Genomic DNA, 21113 nt, shown 5'->3' on the forward strand with positions numbered 1-21113 from the left:
AACCACCGACCACCAACCAAAAACCCCCGACCACCAGCCACCGATCACAAACCACCGACTACAAATCACCGACTACAAACCACCGACCACTTAAGCAGAAACCACCAACCTCAAACCAAAAACCACAAACCACCGACTAGAATCGACCGACCACTTAACCATCAACCACCGACTATTTTACCACCAACCACCGATCACAAACTACCGACCACCACAAAAAAGGCCGAGAGCCAAAGAAGGCTATTCGCTTTAAAACGAAAAAAAAAAACGTACAATTACAGGATCATGGGCGGCTCATTGGCAATGTAGGGTGTTCGGAACATGAAATGTGCGCCGGCTGGAGAGCTCGCAGCTCGTACACCCTAGAGTCCCTTGATAATTTGAAAGTACCGCCACTCTTTGAACTCTGCCGCCGCCGCGCGACCTCCTCGCCTCTTGCGCGTCCCCTGCGTGGGAACCGGTTTTGCGCCCGTTTTCCTGTACAACGACAGGTATCCTCGCCGTTGCCCTTGGAAACGCGAAGATCTTGCATTTTGCTTGCGTTTTTCTTTTCAGTTGGCGCCATTTTTCTCCTAAGCTTAGCTGGCTCGGCGCAGCGAACATTGCACGCGGTGTTTCCTGCGGGGTTGTGCTAGCGCTATGCCGCGTTGCAGCGCGTATTACTGCAGCAACAAGCCTGAAATTAGTTATGCAGCTGTAATGCGCTAGTGTTCTTTGGCGAGTGCCCCAGCCTCGTCACGCGAGAAATGTAATGTCTTGTATCTGCACAAGAATGCCTAGTTTGCAAAGCTAAGACGTTTAATCGTTATATTGGTAGAATGGTAGCTTTATAGGCGATAAGAACAATTTAAACTACGAAATATACAAAGAGAATACCCATAGGGATAAATAGGGTTCTTTAGAAAGTGCACGGGGAAGCTTATATTAGAGGTGGGCCAGCTGAAGTTTGGGGTTGGATTAACTTGAATTGAGAAGTTGGGTCAACTTCAAGTTTGGTGGTAGGCCAACTGAAATTTGGAGGTGGGCTAAATTGAAATGTGGGGTGGCCCAACTTAAATTTGGGGGAGGACTTAAATTTAAACATGAGCCACCTTGAAATTTGGACATTGGCCAAATTAAATTTGGGCATGGGGTACACGCTCGCTAGCAAGTGCGTTCATCGAAACTATTTTTAGAAGAGCGGGGAATCAGGCTACTTGCACTGTCCCCAACCAGGAATTTACTTCGCGTCGTCGGTGTACGTACCCGCGATAGCACTGATTCAAAAATAAATTAAACATACGAAGTGCGAAATCAAAACTAATTGGGAAATCACTTTGTTTTTGTAATTTGAAACGTTATATAAGCGTCCCCGTGCGATCGGCGATGGAAACCGTTATTCTTCCTTTGCTAGCCTTGGATGCAATGCGGCCTTGTCCTGGCTCTTCGTAATTGATCCCGTTAACGCAGATGTAACGGATTGCTTTATTTACACTAAAATTCATGCTAATAGCTGTTGATAACTATAGTGCAGCACTATTTTGAAAACACGGCCAGAAATAACAACTGCATAATGTGCCTGCTGGTTTGCCATCGACGGGGTCACCAATTTCAAGTGATACGTTTTCTTCCAGCGCACGTACATCGTACTAAAAATATTCTAGTACGCCATTCATGTGTACCAGCGCACCGTCAAAATGACGTTCACTCCACCGACGTACACTCGCTCAGAGCGGCAGTAAATTTTTCCAACTACTGTATAGACGTATATAGGTCACGAAGGGAGTGGCAACAGAATTGCTGTAGCAGCTAGCCATTCGGCGGCAGAAGGACAAAGTGCATCAATCAGACTGCGTTTTCAGTAACGACATGCTGACGCCGATCGAGTTAGGAGTTAAAGAGTAAATGGGTTCCAGTTGCTTCGAGAGCTTCGCCGACACTACACCTCGATGTGTCCGAGCCACGAACCCAAACTTCTCTGTTCCTTCGTTTCCGCGAAAGGATATTCGCGACGGCCTTTGAACAGACAACAATGAATCAATCTACACTCGAAGGCAGTCTAAGACTGTGCGTGATGAATACACCGCTGTCCAGACCAAGGACAACTTGTGTGGAAGCGTCACGGCGGAGACGAACTTCGTTACGTCATCCACGCTAGCGGGAACGTGTGTGTCGCAGCGAGGAGGCACAAAGGAAAGGTACAGCGGTTATGTGGACGGAGCTTGTACATGATGCTTTTGGTAACTGTAACGCTTGCTTTCCTGCGAGGCAGTTAGTTTGCCCAACTAATGGCCGCGCAGACATCTTTGCGCAAACAGCGCGCACAAGCATAGTTTGCTTGTATCAGATGCTGCCGTCGAGATGAAACCATGCGCACGAGACAAGACCGAGCGTTGTCGTTATTGTTGTTGCCTGCAACATATGGCGCGTATATACTCACTAGGGGGCAGTAGACATTGTCCGCAATGAAAACATATTAAGTCCTTACTTCATGTTAGCTTAGTGGTCGGTACTACCTATATTTAAATATCAATTATTATAAATTCTCTGTTTCCTTCGTTTTTTTTTTCGGGCTGTGCAGCTAGCGCTTCGTCTACATTTGAACGATGAGCAATGCCGCCGTAAGGTGGGTAAATATGCAGTGCAGAGAAGCGCACTCGCGAATGAGGAATTATTGCGAACTCGCAACGTCGGATGTACGCGAAGAGATCAATTGGCGGCGGTCGGGTAGCGATCAGCTGCCACGTTTGTTATGCGAGCCGGCCCGGCCACGGACGTGATGGGCGCGATAGAGTGGGGAGTTTTAGATTAGGGGACGCAAGGGGCCTGCGTACGCAAGAACTAGGGGCGGAGGTACTGCGCACGCGCAGACCGAGACGTAGGGGTCTGCGCATGCGCAGTACCGAGGCCCCCCAGTTCTTGCGCACGCAGGCCGCTTGCGTCCCCTAATCTAAAGCTCTCTAGTGACACGGTTGAGGGACCGCTACGACAGCGACTGTATCTCGGGTGCCGTCGTTGCAGTCCTCTGAACTCACGGCTCATACACGCACTATAGGGGATGGACTAATGACTCGAACGGATAAGGCTAATGAATATAGAAGTTCCAATTCTCCAACGCGTGCAAGGCTTACTTCATCGTCGTCGTCACCGGTGGAACAGTGGCACGACAAGTCCAATTACACTCGTACAGCGTAATTGTAGAATTCAAGGAAAATGGCAACTGAAGGGGGCCGTACAATTCCACCGCGCTTCGATTCAACCGCAAGCAAAACGCGGACGTTGTTGCACCACCGATCACGGAGGTCACGCTACACCGTACGCCGGATGCCTTTGAGTCGGAGGCACGAGCGGAGGGGATAGCGACTATATAGTTTCCAAGATGAGGTGGCGCACTCCCGCTTCTCATTATCGGAGGCCCTACACAGTTTCCTACAGAAATAGCCAGAAGTAAGTGCGGCTCTAGTCACTACGGGAGCCGGAAGTACGGCGGTTCAATGCCAGTATGGAAACAACAGGTACTGTATGTTATAATAGAACAACGACGCGTGAGTCAGAATGAAAGAAATTAACGGAAGAAGCGCTGTTCCTGTAACACACACGTTATAGCTAAAATGTGTAACGCTGTTACGTAATTTACCTATAACATACGTACCGACGATCAGCTCAAACTTGCAAGTTTCTTTTTCTTTTTTTTTTGTTTTTTTAATGACGTGAATATGTTTGAACTTCGTCATTTCGGCTTCAAACGACTTTGCCGCTTTGCGAATTGACCACGTTCGACGAAGTATTAAGTTATTAGTGCAATCATTCGGTATGATTAATCATACGTGCGTACAGAAGCTTGCTGAGTCGTCGTGAGTTGACAAAAAAATACGATTGCTTAGGAATTTTGGGGAAAAAAATATAAAGGGCGGCCAATGACGCCATAAGAAACGTCTGAAATTCTCGGGCAAGAAGATTAGCAAAATCCATGTAATGTAACCACCCATTCTCATGATCACGAACGATTGTAGCGCAGGAGTTCCTCTGGCAATTTTCGCAGGGGAACGCTATGGATGCCATGAAAGGATGCGCCAGTCACGTGAACAGCCTCAAGAGAAAAAAAAGACGAAGAAGAAAGCAAACCTTCCAACGAAGGAAATAAAAAAGAAACGTTTGTTGTCTGCAAAGGAAGGTGGAGCCGTTACCCAAGGAACCAGAGTCTCAATTAACGAGAACAGTATCCTTATTTTTTTCTGCTGTGTCAAGCGTCTCGCCAATCAACTGCATTGCACGCGAGAGCGCGACCGTACCCGAGAGCCTAAGATCCGTATCCAGTGTCACCGCGCCGTTGGCAACAAACCCGCGTATAACGAAAGAACGGCTAGCTACCGCCGAGCGCAATCTACCATGGCGGTGGCGCGTCTCCCAGCAACCGCCTTTTTGTCGCCTGAACGAACTCGGCAACGAACCGGCAGCGTAAACAAGTGAAGCAGCCTAGCAGACGACCGAACAGCAGAGAAGACACGGGTCAGTACTCCTGGCACTGCAAATTAGAGCTCGGACATCGTTGTCGCTGTATTTCTTTTTAATGCGAGAGCTTCGATGAATGTCGGCTTCAGGCCTCTATGCACGCGAGGGCACCAATGTCGGCGACAAAGTGCAGTCTTGTTTCCAGAAGAACGTTTTCTTGGACAAGCTGGAGTCTACGCATGGGTTTTGCTATACAAGCTGCCCCAGCTAACTATAGCCATAGCTGATAGAAAAAGTCACCGACGATTACGATACTCCCTAATGCAAAATTCAAGCGCAGCTCTATACGGGTTTTCATTTCCCAACATACTGACGCATAGAATTTGAAAAAGACATGTAGCAAAGTCAGCAATCGTCGAAAATCCGATTCACGGGTCAAGCGCGTCTGCTTCTATACGTGACTCGTCGAAGGTTCCAGTGTAATCGCCGATGCCGCTTGGCTTCCAGAAAGCGCTGCACAATTCGCGTCGCGCATACAGTCAGATGACAAAACAGTCGAAAAACCATGACAATCGAAACAAGCGAGAATGAGACCAAATCAAGTAAATCAAACAAGCGCGAGCGAGAGCTGACGCGAGCAGACGATGGCACGAACCGAGCGGTCCGGCTGAGATCAGATACGAATACGCATCGAGCGGTAGGTCAGGTCCGCATGAAACCAGTTTTTCGCGCGCAGTTCACTGCAGCGGCCGCTCTCAGTGGTCTCCGCCGTTCGCGGCTCGCGTCTTTCATCCTCGGCGCCGATGTCGCTCTTTCATTTTTCGCTGCTGTACGCGTTCGCTCTGTTACGCCGCCGCCGCCAACGCTCGCCGCACGAACGGGTCATAGCTGCGCTTTAAAAAAAACAAGATTGAAAAATACACGGTGCAAGATGTAATTATAAGACCGACGACGTTCTGTCGTCAAACCTCTGACGACCAAACAGCATAGGTCTTATAATTGTATCTTGAACCGTCTTCTTTCCCTCGCTCATTCTGCAGTGGAGCTCTTAGGCGCCCGTTCCTGCGTTTAGCGTCAGTCTCCCTGGGCGTCCTCCCCCGGAGTAACCGAGCGCACGAGCACAGCGACAGATGAAAGAGCGAACGCGGAGCGCAGAGGGGAGAGAGAAGGAGATTCTTGATGATGGGAAGGAAAGGTTGGGGTAAAGTGCAGCGCAGTAACTGTCTCTCAGCAGAGGGCACCTCAACCGCGCTGCACAGGGGGTAGGGAATGAAAGTAGGGGGAGAGAAAGAGCACCAGAAACAGCAGCACGCCGCGGAAATGGGATGGAGCTAAAGGCGGTCGGCGAGGCCGACAGCCTCGGCGAATGTCAGGAGCGCACGTAGAAGTGTCCTGTGTCGTGAAGGGCAGCCCGAGGGGTGCAAGAGTTCAGTCACGGTGTCGCACAGGGGATGAAAGACAGCGACAGTGATGGCAACGTGAGGAGGAAAGCGGAGAAGGGCGCAGCGGAACCATGAGGCGGAAAGCGGAGGAGGAGGGTATGGCGAAAGCGCGAGAAGAAAAGCGGAGTGACGCACAAGACGGGCTCTGCGGCGACAACCGCTACGAAGTGGCGCAAGAGTATCACGCCGTCTAAAGTCCCTTGATAATTTGAAAGTAGCGACACTCTTTGAACTCTGCTGCCGCCGCGCTAACTCCTCGCCTCGTCCTCGCCCCTTGCGCGTTCCCCCGCGGCAACCAGTTTTGCCCCAGTTTTTCTGCACGACGATTGGTCTCCCTGCCGTTGCCCTTGAAAACGCGCCGATCTTGAGTTCGACCTGAGTCATCGTAGCCGAGCCGCTTTTGAGGGGGAGGGCTTATACACACTTCCGCACAGGTTTCACTGCCCCCACCGAGGCGAGACGGTCTTCGCAGAACTGGGTCATGCGCCTTGAAAGGCACGTGGGACGGTGCCTTAGGAACTCCCCCGCTCCCGACAGACTAGGTCGGTGATGGCGAGTTCACTAACAAAGCCTGGTTCGCCGACCTCATCCCGGCATTCCGGCGACGAAGAATTGCTGACTCGGCGTATTGTCCTCCTCACACAGTCAGTCGCCGCAGCAGACATCGTGACGCCAAGAGGCTGCGGAATGACGCCTTGTCGTGCTTTCAAAGCAAGTCTCCACAGTAGACCTAGTGGCGCCGTTCGGCTGGAGACTGACGGTCGGTTGTAAGAAAACGCCAACCCTGCTGCTGCAGCTGGCTCGGAAAACTTTATATGTCGGCAACTCTTAAGGCCGTTCCTAACACTACTTTCAACAACGTCCTTAGCGTCGATGAATCTGGTGACGTCATGGGCCATGTTAGATACGGGACCTTTTCCTTAGCCTCCTTCGAGTTCACCAGACCACATCGAATCGCGCCACACCTAAGTAAGGAATGCAGAAGCAGATCTACCCCGTTCCCGAGGCGCGACACGTGCAAACGAGTTGGCGTCCCCCACCTCGTGCGCCGCAGGTGGAGCTATTCACTGCTTGACTCTTCCCGGAAGTGTAGCGAGAGCCTGGCACTGCTCCAGGTAACGTGGGTCCCGAGGCAAGACGGCTGTAATGCACCGTGAAGCCCTGGCAGCAATCCCCCCATCCGCCTTTGTGAAGGCAGTTGCAGACCGGGAAGGCAATACCGCAGAGAGAAGTAAGCCCTCGGACAATTGGGGCCCAAGGAGCTACCCTGTGCGCCGGGTGTGACACAATCGCACGGGCGCCTACCATTGGCCAAAAATGACGCCACTTGAGCGGGCTCGCCGATTGGCCGAACGTGACGTGACTTCGAGACACCGAAGGGTTTAAAAGCCAGAGACCGGAAGCAGCAAGGGAGCATTCCTTCATCCATCTCTTACGAGCTTCTTGCCACGGGCCGCAGCGTCCGAGTTGCTGCCGGCCCGTAATGACTGTATGACTGTTAATTTCTTGGTCGTCTCACTGTAAATAATGTAAATAAACCTCCAAGCTTTTCATCCCGACGTCCTCAACTCTTACAACACACTCACATTATGAGGCACGCCTTAGTGAGGGACTCCGGATTAATTTAGACCAAATGGGATTTATTAATATATACACGAGCGTTTTAGCATTTCACAAACGCGGCCACAGCGGCTCGCGGAGTCGAACTCGGGACCTCGTGCTTCGCAGCACAACGCCACAGCCGCTAAGGCAACGCGGCGGGCATGCGTGCGAGGAACACTGCATCACAGAATGGCGCTCTGAATTACTTTCGATTACCACGGTTCTTTACACTGAACTCAAATCGTGGCACACGAGGTTATGCATTACCATTGCGTTGCCTGAGGGATGAGCCCGCTATATATATATATATATATATATATATATATATATATATATATATATATATATATATATATATATATATATATATATATATATATATGTATATACACGCAGCCCGTATTCGCTCCCGCGACCACGTGCTCGATCGGCGGCACAACGCAAGCGCCGAGCGTCCGTGGATGGTGAATCAGTGCCTCATTTGTTGCATGCTTCGCAAAACAGGTGACGCTCAAAACACGGCTGCGTCGACGTCGCGTTTGGCCGGCTGCAACATACAGTCTTGATTTCGTTGCAGATCGGTTCCACAAAATCGGTGGAACGTCTTTGCAAATATGCTCCACTTAGTGGAACCTCCGTGTTCCCAACTTGTCCATCATAGGGGGGCAGGGTGGATGCTAGCCGCTGTCTAATGAAATCACGGTGACGCATCGTCATCGCGACGTTCGAGCAAGGGAGCTAGCAGAGGCATATTTTATCGGCGAAACACAAGAGGCGTGCGTGACTCAGCTCTCCGTCACGCTACCTAGACCGAAATTTTCAACGCCAAACCCAGTGTGACGAAAGCGGTGACGCCAAAATCACCGCGACTATACTCGAGAGCAACCCCGCTAGATTCTATGGCAGTCGGGCAACGTAGCATGACGTCACGGAACGAAGTGCACAGGCTTTGCGCTAAGCAGGAGGCGTTGCCTAAACCCGGCTGAAATTTCGGATACCTCCGTCGCGAATGACGCCGCTCGGACTAGTGTGGACGCTCTTTTTGTTTGTTTAAATAACGTGACAACTTCTTTTAGGTTGTACTGCGCGTGCGCATACGCTTTTGGTTTCAAGCATGAAATACTTTTAGTTCCCGTTGTCCGCGACCTTCGAGTGACCTTGAGCCAAAAGCCAGAGCCGTTATCCGGGCACCCAAACGAGAGCGTCCGGGGAAATTGCGAGAACAAAACGAGATCATTCGGGCAACCAGACGAGACCGCATTGCATACGCTAGTTACTTCCCAAACAACTTACACTTCCTAATGTTTGTTCACAATATGACTCAAGCTGTAACTTCTAAGCGCGCTGAAGTTTTGTTTCTCATTTCCAATAGCGACGTTCAAACGGCAGATACGGTGCACTACACACTTGATTGTCGTTTTTTGGCGTTCAGTGCTCTTTTCAACGCCAGCGGTCCGTGAGTTCCGCAGCGCGTCTGGCGCGCCGCGAATGGTTGTTTGACTGAGACGAGACTTGCAATGAGGTTCTGTCTGCGACGGGAAACTACTGCATCCATATGGACCAGTACAGAGTATGACGGGGTGCGGCGTGCCGTTGTGAGCATGCACTTTCCCCATTTCAAGAATGTTTAAGAATGTGGCTAGTATCATCTCCAACCAAACGGCTTTGCCGGTAGCCATTTCATGTTTACGTCTACTCTCGATTACGCGAGAGCCAGGATTTTCTTTATGTTAGCTCAATTTCCCAACAAATAACTAGTCGCAAGTGTAGCGATCGCGTGTCTTCTTCGCGTGTGCTCCGTCTTTTTAGGTAACGGTTCAAAATGCGCAACTATATATACCGACTCGCCCAGTTTTCCGTGTTGCTAAATCACAGGGGGAAAGAGTTAATCGACATCTCCCTACTACGGCGCCCTTTATAGTCCTCAGTGAACGTTCGGGACATTAAACCGCCACCATTTAAAATTCTGCCACAGGAACGACAACGCTGGAGAGCTATAGACATCGCAGATATACCGGACACCAGCGAACGCTCAGCAGACAAGCTTCTCGTTCCAGCGAGTAAACAACAACTTCTATGCCCCGGCAGGAGACCGAGGGGCGGTGCGCGTTGTTTTCCTCCATCAAACGAAATATCGGCGAACGCTTAGTGCTCGATCCACCAGACGTAATACGAGGAGGAGCCGACGCTCGAAAACCCGCGGTCTTCGACAACATCGGGCTTGTAACACATGCGCAACCCCGCAGGCCCTCGATCCACGCCTAGCCATAAATTGCTCCCCGCATACCCCCGACCGCGTGTGTGTGTGTATATATATATATATATATATATATATATATATATATATATATACACCCGCGGAAACGCTCCACGTCCCCTGCAGCCTTTTTTTTTCTCGATATCCACTAGAGGCTTGGACTCCAGTAAATGCGTGCAGTACAGGGGATGCTAGAGTACCAGGTCAATAAAAAAAAAAAATAAACACGAGGACGGCACTATACAGGGTGCGGCAGGTATTTGAGAACACACATTTCGTGACCCCCATCCACTAGGTACATAATAGCTGCAAATACTTGTTTGCTGCAGGTAACCATGGCAGAACTTCAGCTGACTCAAAAAATGAAGAGGCATGCAGTTATCGTGTCCTTGGCTGCAGGACACCCCGATTCAGAGATCGCAACATTCTTGAAGGTTGCCCGATCATTCGTGTTCAAAGTTCGAAAAGAGCTGGAGGCTGTCAAGGATGATGTGGACGTTGTTTCACAAAGGAGGCGACATTGTCAGCGTTCTGCCACTCTTAGAACACCAGAACTCATTAGTCGCGTCCAAGGTATCATCGATGAAGACCCTGGCAAGTCGATAACATCCCTCACCAACGAGGTGGAGGTTGACGAGGCCGCTGTCAGACGTGTGGTGCATGAGGACCTTCGCTACAAGCGTTATCCTATGCGGAGAGGACAGTTCCTGTCTGAGAAAACCAAGAACCCCCTGACCAGAGCTAAGCGCCTCCTGACCAAACTGAAATACCCAGAAGAGCGTGGAATGTTGTGGTTTTTATCCGATGAAAAAAATTTCGTATAGGACCAGAAGCTGAACCGTAAAAATAATCGGTGGCTGCGCAAAAGTCCTGAGGATCTTCCAGCTGCCATCCGCACAAAATTTTCAGCATCAGTGATAGTCCTGTGTGTAGTGAGCAGTGAAGGACACGTGATGCCTCCACTTTTTTTTTTCTCCAAGGTACCAGAGTTCACGCTGTTGCTTACACTGCGGTATTGAAGACGGTTGTGAAGCCCTGGATTGCTGCTGTAGCACGTGAGAGGCCGTATGTTTTCCAGCAATGCCGCACAGCCCATACCACGCATGAGTGGATAACAGAAAACCTCCGCGATCACGTTACTCCAAACACGTGGCCTCCCAGCTCCCCAGATCTCAACCCAACGGGCTACTACATATGGGGCGTAGCTGAGAGGGAGTTCAATAGGCACCCACACAACACCATTGAGGCTCTCAGGGGAGCTATTCTTGATGCAATGGCGAATGCTCCGAAGACACGCCTCATCACAGCCTGCGGTCGGCTTCGGCAGCGTGTGGAGTCTGTGATTGCTGCTCTCAGCGGTTTCATTGAATGATGACATTCATCGCATGCATGGGCACCTGTACACAACGTTAAACATTGATAACTTATCTGTATCCAGCATCTGTGTCTATTTACGTGTGGGCGCAACTTTGTTCTCAAAAACCTGCCTCACCCGGCACAGAGGTGCGCGCGACACTGCACGGTACTATACAGACATCTGCGCCCGCAACGTTTCCTCTCCAGAATAACGAAGTGGAGGCAACGATAAGGCACGTGAAAGGTTGGGCGAACGTCCTTGATTTGTTCATTCCATCTTTGTTTCATAGCATGCACAGATATGGCGAGGAAGAAGCCGTAGGCCACGGTGAGTTGAACTGAAGAACAGTACTTATGATATCTTTGCCACGTCCTTCATAATTCGCGTTACCACATTCATTTTCTCTCTCTCTCTCTTTCTCTCTCTTTCTTTTTCGTAGTATTCTAAACCGATAGATAAAATATCAGTTATTTTCTTGTTATACACTTACCTCGTATTCCTGGCACACATTCATTATATTTGATATACAAAAAACGGTCATGAAATAAGGAAAAGAGGAAACGCAAACGACAAACTGCTGTTAGTATGCAGCAACCGCACACTTGCAAGACCTGAATTTCTGTTAAAAACCCCCCGGGTGGTCCAAATTAAGAATGATAATGAAAAAAAAACGAGCTCTGTCGGTACGAATTTCCTCGCCGAGGTTCATAGATGCAATCAAGCTTTCTGGTTATTCAGAGCGGTGAACCATGAACAAGGGAAGCGTCAACAGATAAACGCCCGCTCTCTTTGCCAGTATACCACGCTTGTGTTTACAAACATGCACCTCGCCTATAAGTGATGTGTTTCGGAGCAGTTCCCTGAGAACTGAGAGCTCGCCGCGGCAGCGGGCAGCCAGCGCGCTGCAGACTGCTCACTGCTCGGTGACGTAAGCACAACGTTGCCTGGCTTTGCGCTCGCCGCAGCTTCCCAGTTTCGAACGACAGAAAGATGAGCTAGTTGGTAAGGATTCATTATGCAAAAAAATGAGGTGAGGCGTGCAGACAGGACACAAGAGTCGAGAAGCGGACAACACGAACGCCGACTATCAACTGAAGGGAGCACTGAGGCGAAAAAATAAGAAAGAAGACACAAAACTAATCTGCGCAAGCTCAGTTTCGGTTTCGCGCCGACTGATCGCTGAAATTCGTCGCGCGACAGTTCCGCGGTTGTTCGCATTTTTCCAGATCCATAAGTTCATATATGACTTGTACGGAGAGCTCGCTTCGACTTCCCAGTTAGGATGAAGACGCTAAATCTAAAGGCTTAAAAGATAAATAATCTATTTTTGTTAATTAGCCACTAACTAACCCGTATCACGCCTGACACCGTGGTTGCCGTCACTGGCGGCACGTCTGCGAAGGAACCGTTCTTTTAATTCAAAACGGCTACTTTTAAATGTTACCTTAAATTTTCGTAGGAACACCCGGTATGTATCCTATAGCCTTTCTTTAAGCTAGCTCATAATAAGGAAAAACAGAGAAAATGCACGTAATCACGGTTGTTTACAGCACAGGATAACAGTCAACACTATTCGGTGTTAAGCGGATGACTCTCGCTAGAAGCATCGTGCAGGCACTGGCAGCACACTCGTTGATAATGTATACAAGTGGGCTGCAGCGCCTGAGCACGCGCCTTCCAGCTTCCATCCTGCTGCACAGATTTACCGAGACCAAATTAGGGTGTTCACATGACGGCAAGAAAGAAAACAATCATTGCTCCAGCGGCACACATACTTATTAGGTTCATCTCAGGCACACCGCGCCGCGAAAGCTATAGAGAAGGGAATACACGTGCCTTCAATTCATTTTTTTGTTCTATCAATTCTGATCATCATCACTAGCCTAACCTTTGCGCCCGCTGCAGGTTTCTCTACGGTCTCCAATCATCCGCGTCTTGCGTTAGCTGATTCCAACTTGGGCTAGCAAATTTCGAAATTTGATCATCTCACCTAGTTCCCTGCCGTCCTCGACTGCGCTTCCCTGCCACTGGCACCGATTCTGTAACTCTAATGGACCTTCAAGGGGTGTACGGTGGCACGACTAAAAGACGGGACAAAAGAAGACACACAGGGACACACACAGCGCTGTATGTGTCCCTGTGTGTTTTCTTTTGTTCCGTCTTTTAATCGCGCTACGGTACACCCCTTGAATATGCATTACCAACAAACCCACATTGTAACCCTCGTGATCTAATGGTCCACCTGTTATCTATCCTACGCATTACACGGCCTCCCGAGCTCTATCTTTCTTTTTTTTCCAAATGTCAACTAGAATATCCGCTTTCCTCGTTTGGTCCCTGATCCACACGGCTGTCTTCCTGTCTCTTAAAGTTACGGCTAAGATTTTTTCGTTCTATCACTCTTTGCAAGGTCCTTAACTTGTTCTCAAGCTCCTTTGTTAACCCAAAGGTTTCTGCCCCATACGTTAAATTCTTCATTAAATTCTTTACTTGACACCGTTTCACGATGTCAGGTGCACAGACAAAAAAAAATCGCAATAATGCGGCTTGACGTGGGTCTCTCTCTCCTTTCAGTGCCGTGCTCCTGCGCCCTCTCTGCTACGCATATTCCGCCGTAGCTCCTCACAATAAATAAATAAATAAATAAATAAATAAATAAATAAATAAATAAATAAATAAATAAATAAATAAATCAACAAATAAATAAATAAATGAAGAAATAAATAAATAAACAGTCCGCTTTGCGCTAGAACCAGCTCGTCCTGATCTCATTACGCTACAGCCAAAAAACGTAATCGAACCCCCCGCTATCTCTTTCTCCCTCCCACTCGACCCTCCCTATAAGCACACACGTTCGCGCGCAACATAATATTGCTCTCCTGTGGGGCGCCTTGCTAAAAAAAATGCTATGGGATTACCTCTCGCATCGTTCTAATTTGCTGCACCTGCGTGTTGTTAAATTTAACAAAGAAATGCAAGAAAGCTGTCGTTCGCTGCCCACATGCGTATGACTGATCTTGAAAACCGAAAGCAGGCGGTGAAGTTGGGTGAAGGTGCATTCACACGGGCGAGTGACGGAGATTGCGCGGCAAGCTTGTCTTTCCGTCCACTTTCGTTTCGCTTTTAGCTTGTTACTTCAACATTTAAATTAAAACGTAGCAATTAGCCTTCCCACGATTTCGCTGGTCGCGTTGTCTCTTTTATTCGTACGTGAAGTGTTTGATAAAAGTGCTTATATACTGAAATAGTGTTGCAAAAAACACTACGAGCGTTCCGCCTAACAATACCGATAACACCAAGTGCCGTTCTCTGTACGCGTCCACCCAGCGCATGTCGCCAGAGAAGTATAGTTTCGGATTGCGACAGTCGATTTCGTCACGCTGCGTATAAGGTAGCGCAAACTGACTTTCGCAAAGCCTCCCAGAATAGCAACGACGCGCTTAGCAACCGGCAGCAACGACAAAACAAACCCGCGAGTTCCTTTAATTTCGCACACGTAATCAGAGCAAGCTCAACAGGTTTCTTCCCGTTTTTTCCCCCATAAAACGGCCAAATCGGAAGGGAAAGAGAGAGAAAAAAAAGAATGAAAGGAAACCGTGGGCATCGTACGTGAACATCCATCCATGATTAGCTCGGAGAGATCACAGAATCGAGAGCCCGTCAGCACTAATCCAAGGAATCCGCATGCGGTACGTAAATACCTGGTTCCTGTCCACCGTTTCTGTGCTGCGTCGGCAGCTAAATCCAGCGCTCCAGCCACCAACCAGGGAGTTATTTATCCCTCGCCGGCCTGTTAGGAAAGCAGGAAACAGAAACGCGCAAAATGTCAGATTAAGGCGTCCCGCGACCGTTAATTAAGTAAGCGAAGCCGCAGCTTCTTTGAGGATTTTTTTTTTTTTGCTCTTTATGGCCCCACGATAGCCACGACCAGTTTATTTATTTATTTTTTTTTTTTTCTGAGCTCTCGTGAGGTAAGCAACGAAGCTTAAACCGGGAAGAGCCCTTGACAGCGGTTCGCAACAAGAGCTTTATTTTTTTCGCCAGAATGTGCGAAACACCTTCCGCAAGTCTAACGCAATTCGTAGTATACGCCCATATAGCGAGAGCTGCCGCCTTCAACGCATGCGTCGACAGCACACGCCCCCGATCTCTGAGGTCAGGTGCAGCGCATAGTGCTTCGGAGCGAAATTATTGAACTCTGGCGATAGTGCCTTGTAATGTTCGGGGTCGGGCATGAAATAGATGGTAGCTGGCCCATGCCGTCGTCCAACTTATCCGCGCTGAGGACGTTGTTGAAAGGAGAGACTTGTTCTCATCGATAACGAGGAATATGGGATTTGTTTACAGTATCTACATGAGAACGTTAGAGTTCATCAGTATAGCATGACTGAAAGAGAATGCACACCCAGCAGCCGCGCAACAGCTGCTTATAAACACTCTGTCCTCCCTAGATCCCTAGGTGAGGGAAAACGCCGTTCAACTTTCGACCGATGGGAGCGTCCAAAGTCACCGTCGCCGACCCGCCTTTGAGGGGGAGAGTTTACGCACTCACTTCCGCACAGGTTGCACTGACCACGCCGAGGTGAGAGGGTTCTAGGCAGACACGGTGCTGCCCAGAGCAGGCGCCTCTTTATCCCAGAGTCGACTCCGCAGACAGTGGCCGCCGTGTCTGTCCATTGACTGACGACTTCTAAGCTGCGTGAGACGACACCGCATAACATCTTCCCGGAGCTCCGCTGCTCCAAACAGACCGTGACGGTGTCGGCGTACACTAATAATACTTGCTCCGCCGAGTGCGTCTAGCCATCTCGGCGCCATTCCGTTGGGGACGCGGCGCATTGTCCTCCCTACAAAACGAGTCACCGCCGCAACCATGGCGGCGCCGATAGGCTGGAGACTGACGTATTGTCGTCCTTTCAAAGCGAGTCGTCGCAGCAGACATCGTGGCGCCGCTGTCCTGATGACTCGGCGCATCGTTGTTTTCACAAAGTGAGTCATCGCAGCGGGCCAGGCAGGTTTCGTCGGTCGCTTCTCCTGTAGTTCGCCAGCCCCCGCAGGCCGTTCGTAACAGCCTACGGGAGCGGCAAGTGTCAGCACAGAAAAGATAAGCAGTGCAGTGCTTTCAACATCGTCCTTCGACCTTCGAACGGCTCCGTGACGTCGCAAATTGATTGTTTTGAAGAAAAATATTGCGCTATTATAGCGGCAACAATTCGCGATGAGTATGCATTTACGCTGTTACGATCGGCCAGCGAGGGTAGAAGGATAGGGGTCCTTCTAGCCTCTCCCGCCCCACTGCGATGAATCGCTTCGTGAAGCTAACAATGCGTCCCCCTCGGACAGACCCGCGGCGACAGCAGGGCGAGACACGTTTGGCGGATCGAGTGTTGTTTGTTGGTTCCCTGGTCGCCGTCACGGACCAATGGGAGCATGAAACTCCTGGAAAAGGGTGTTCTAAGCCGTTCCCTCACGGACTCTGGTAATCGCAACGGTCGTTTGACAGACGCTCCAGCTAACTGGAGCTGCAGTGCGCTTAGCCAGTGGACTCGACACGCCATCCCGCGGCGGCCGCGGTAACTACGCTACGTAGCAGACGCAGCTACATGGAACTGTAGTGCGCTCGATGCGCTTTAGTGCGCACGACAAGGCTGTAGTGCGCGGTCGCGCTCACGTGCTCCAGTCTGGCAGCGCTACGTGGCGCGGACCGGCTTTGCCCATGCACCAGCTTGACCGTCGGGCAGTATGGCCACATCCAAAGTGCGCATCTTTTGAAGCGCTATCGATAGCTCACTACGACGTGATGCCTGCCAAGGCGTCTAGCAAGGAGCTGCCGGGAGTGAGCGCGAGATGGCAAGCGTACTTCGAGGCTAGTTGAGTTTACAGAACTAGGCAAAACTGGTGAGACCCGACGGCTAGGAGAACAATAAGCCTTGTGGTCAAACCTTCATTCTTGCGCGAGCAGATGTATAAGTCGGCTTCTTACACCTTCCGGAAGTACGTAATTCTAATCGACATTCGAAACGCAGACTTTTCGCTTACTTCAGGCTCTTTAGCAAACTTCGTCAGTAAATACGCGCAGTAAAGCAGCAAGTAACACACCGATCCAACCGCCATTTTTTGAACGATGTCCGTTATCGGCCAATGGCAGCGCTCTATGGAAATCCGCCCACTGACGTCAACGCGGAGGTGCCGGCAGCCCCAAAAGGACGAGGGCCTCCGTTGAAAAGAGAGTGAGAGAAAGGTCACTCTACGGCCCCCTCGCGAGCCCCCACGCGTCGCGCATGAGTGCCAAATTCGGCCGAGATACTCGCAGCAGCGTATACGCTATTCAGAGAATGCGTTTTTGAACCAAGCCCGAGGGGTGGTGCCGGGCCCCTTTAAAGAGGCCACTGGACCGGCCGCGCGCAATGCTATAAAATTTAACATGATGCGCGAGCAATCGACTGAGAATATAAAACAGTTATCAGCTGCTAAGAAAACGGAGCGGAGAAACACTACGAACAGCGATCTATGGAAAGAAACCGAAAAATGAGAAAGAAAGAAAGAAAGAAAGAAAGAAAGAAAGAAAGAAAGAAAGAGGAAAGTAGCGCCGCGTTCGACAAGAACTACACTGCATGGCCGGCGCAGACATCTTCGCGGCAAACCCGAACTCGCTCCGGAAGCGGCTTCGGAACTCAAAACCGCGGCTGCAGAACACGACGTCACCGAAATAGCAGCCAGGAAAGGACCATTCTAGGCGCAGCGAAATACAAGAGAAAAGACGCCGGGAGAGATGAAGTTTCCGGGAAAACGAGTCTCGGTGCCGAGGCCGCCAGCTGCGGCACTGCAAGCTCGGCAACACTTGCTGAGTTCCACGCACGCGTGGGCTTACTTCGGCCGTGCTCTAACGAGATTACAGGTGGGGGCGGGGTGGTTGTCGGGGAAGCTATAGCGTTAATACGTCTTTACCCACCCACACACCCGGTGCTGCACGCGTATGAGAGAGGAACGATGCAACACTGTTCGAGGAAATGGCGGACCCGCCGGCTTGTGCAACAGGCACGCACGCATGCACACAGAGAGAGAGAGAGAGATAAAGAAAGAGAGGAGAGGGAGGCAGAACGAAGAAAACCGTGCGGTAATGTGAGTATGGATAGAGAGAGAGAGAGAGAGAGAAGAGGCAGATGTTCAACTGGGAGTTATAACGCCATACTGACAGGATATATGTCCAACTCTTTATTTTTGAAAAACACCTAAACCAAAAACCTATACCAGAGTCCAAACACTCCGAACATTAGGTGTTCACATGCAAGGTAATGGACGCAATAACCGCACTATAAACTAAGACAAACTGCCTACAGCGTAGCGCGCATGATCAACGGAGTCGCCAGTCGCAGACATATGGCATGAATGAAAAAAGAAAAGGCCTACAACGCTCGACTCGGGCCCTTATCGTCAGTGCATTCACGTACGCGACGGCACCTTACCTCAATCTGACATCACCAGGAAACGCCCAAATAAACGTATTACTACGGAAAGCGTGCAAACAAGCCCTCGGCTTGTTTGCCGCTGTTGCCCGGGCGCGGCAACAGCGGAATTTCTATCCCCGGGCATGCACAACACCTTGGGTGAAGTAATTGAAGCACCACCGACGTGCGCAAATCACACGCCTCAACTTCACTAGAACAGGCAAAACAACTCTTCAGAGGTTGGAATACCCCGTGACGACAACCAACAGTCAACAAGCACTCCTCGAGTCCCTACATAAGCAAATAACGGTGACACGTATTCCGCGTAATAGAGAGTTTTAGCCCAGCGGATTTACGGCCAGCGGAGCGGAGCGGGCGAGCGGAGACGCGACTGCGCATGCGCACCACGCTGAGGCGGCCAGCGGTTTTACGGAGCAGCGTTTACGCCCGCTGGAAAGCACTCCCCAGCGGAGGGTATACGCAGCGCGCGAGCGTGCGTAAGCGCGCGCGGGCGTGTATGGGAAATGCAAGATGGCAGCCGCGAACATGAACGCCGGTAGTTCTGCATCGACGACGGGGACTGCGGCGCTGACCCGTACATCAGTACTGAGTACATTATTAACAAATAATGTACTGAGAACATGTAACATACCTTTATTCAACATTTCTTGCATAATAAAAGCAAGCGTAATTCAATTTCATTTCTCAGTAACTCCTATTCGGACCACTAGGTGGGGCAGCAGAGCGCCCCGCTCTTTACCCCGCTCGAGCGGGTGAGTGATCCGCCGGGCTAAAACTCTTTTTTTCGCGAGCCGCTCCGCTGGCGCAACGGTGGAGACCGCGAGCGGAGCGAAACGTAAACCCGCTGAGCTAAAAGTCTCTAATGTGCTCCCTGAATACCACTCGAGCAGCAGGATAAAAGCACGACCCAAAGCAACAGGAAGAGAATACGGCACTCCCTCGACTGCTCTATGGGCAGTTGCAGCCGCGTACCCGAATAGGGAGGGCACGGTAATCAGCGTGGCAGCACACAAACACGAGCAACTGCAGCATCCCCCTCCGCATGCACGCACAACGTCGCCGCCGCACAACTGGCCGCCATTGCCCTCGACATTCGAGACAGAATGCCGAAATAGATATTCTCACAGATTGTCAATCACCGTGTCGAGCCTACGCGAACGGTCATCTACATAAGGTAGCGTGCGATATCCTCAACCACCTCGACGAAATACCCCGCACCACGATAATCTGCGAATCATCGTGCGAACACGATAGCCCCACATTGCAACCGGGCACCGCAAGAGGCGACAGCGAGCCCAATTCCACAAGAACTAGCCACTTACTATGTAATGCTTCGACACCACCGCGTTTCGAGAAGATAGATGCCGCCACCACACCCATCCCCCGCAAGAGCTGAAGCCACGGCCTGGAGGCAACTCCAGACAAGCACCCGTATTCACCTCATGATCCTCCACGCAAGGTATCCCACCCTTTATATCATCAACACCTTTGTCCTTTCTGTACAGAGCGAGCTAAACCATACAATAACCACATGGGCGTGCCAAAAGATCCCTAATAATATCCCCAACCGAAAGGCAACGCACGAGCAGTGGGAGATGGTGCTGAGCAGCTCGGAATTGGAGGATCTGCGAAAGCTGATCGCTAGAGCCGAAAGTGCCGAAAGTGCTACCACTGCCGCTGGAGGCCAGGAGTGAAGGCTCCACCCACCACGGGGATCCACCCCTCTCCGTGCCCAATCAAAATAAAGTTGCTTTTTTTTTCGCTCACTTTCTCTTTCTCTTATTCTCGCTCTCATTTTTTCCCGTTAAATGAAGATCCCGGACTTCGAATTTCGAGAATATATATATATATATATATACACACACTCGCAAGCCTCGGAGTGCCCCAAACAGGTTGAACAGCTCTTGTACAGCCAGTTTCGGTTTCGCTTCCACAGTGACGTCATGTCATGACGCAGAAAGTGGTCACGCGGGAGCAGTACCTTGCGACGCTTCCAGCATCACTCTGCCTCGCTCGGTCGTCCGATAGGCTGTTACATCGGCCTTGACAAGGAGAAGCAGCGTAGCGATCGTCATCGACAAACATTGTCGTCCGTGTGTCTGGCACGCGCGATCACGCGCAGTCTGTGCGTGCTTTACCAAAAATTTCTTTTGACGTCGATACTACTGATCTCCTAACTGACTTTACTATCATGGTAACTTGGTCTAAAATGCGGAACATGAAATTCAACGTCGCCAAATGTAAATCGGCGAGAGGTTCTCAAAGTCGATCGCCGTGTCCCACGACTGTTATATACATTAACGGTGTTACACGAATTTCTGTAGGCGCTTATAAGTACGTCGGCGTGCACATCATTCATAATATCTCTCCAAAAGAGAATGTTGATTGAAACATATCTAAGGCCAATCGCACGCTTCGTTTTCTAAAACAGAATTTCTCGCTTCTACGGTGCTTAAAATACAACAATACTTTCTCACCTGCGTTCGCACTAACCTGGAATACGCTTCATCAGTCTGGGACCCTGGCCAGTCACGTTATACTAATCAATAAGAGTC

At 50.3% G+C, this 21113-nt stretch overlaps 1 protein-coding gene across 2 annotated transcripts in view; it reads right to left on the bottom strand.

Annotated features, from left to right (window-relative positions):
• disp (RND transporter family member dispatched) overlaps window positions 1-21113 on the bottom strand; it is a 481275-nt gene that overhangs the window by 387055 nt on the left and 73107 nt on the right. For both annotated transcript variants that reach the window (XM_050191005.3, XM_050191004.3), the window contains exon 2: window positions 14791-14879. The gene's annotated coding sequence lies outside the window, so the exon portion shown is untranslated. The remainder of the gene's footprint in view (window positions 1-14790; window positions 14880-21113) is intronic.

Source organism: Dermacentor andersoni, chromosome 10 (genome assembly GCF_023375885.2).
Source record: "Dermacentor andersoni chromosome 10, qqDerAnde1_hic_scaffold, whole genome shotgun sequence".
NCBI classification, from domain to species: domain Eukaryota; kingdom Metazoa; phylum Arthropoda; class Arachnida; order Ixodida; family Ixodidae; genus Dermacentor; species Dermacentor andersoni.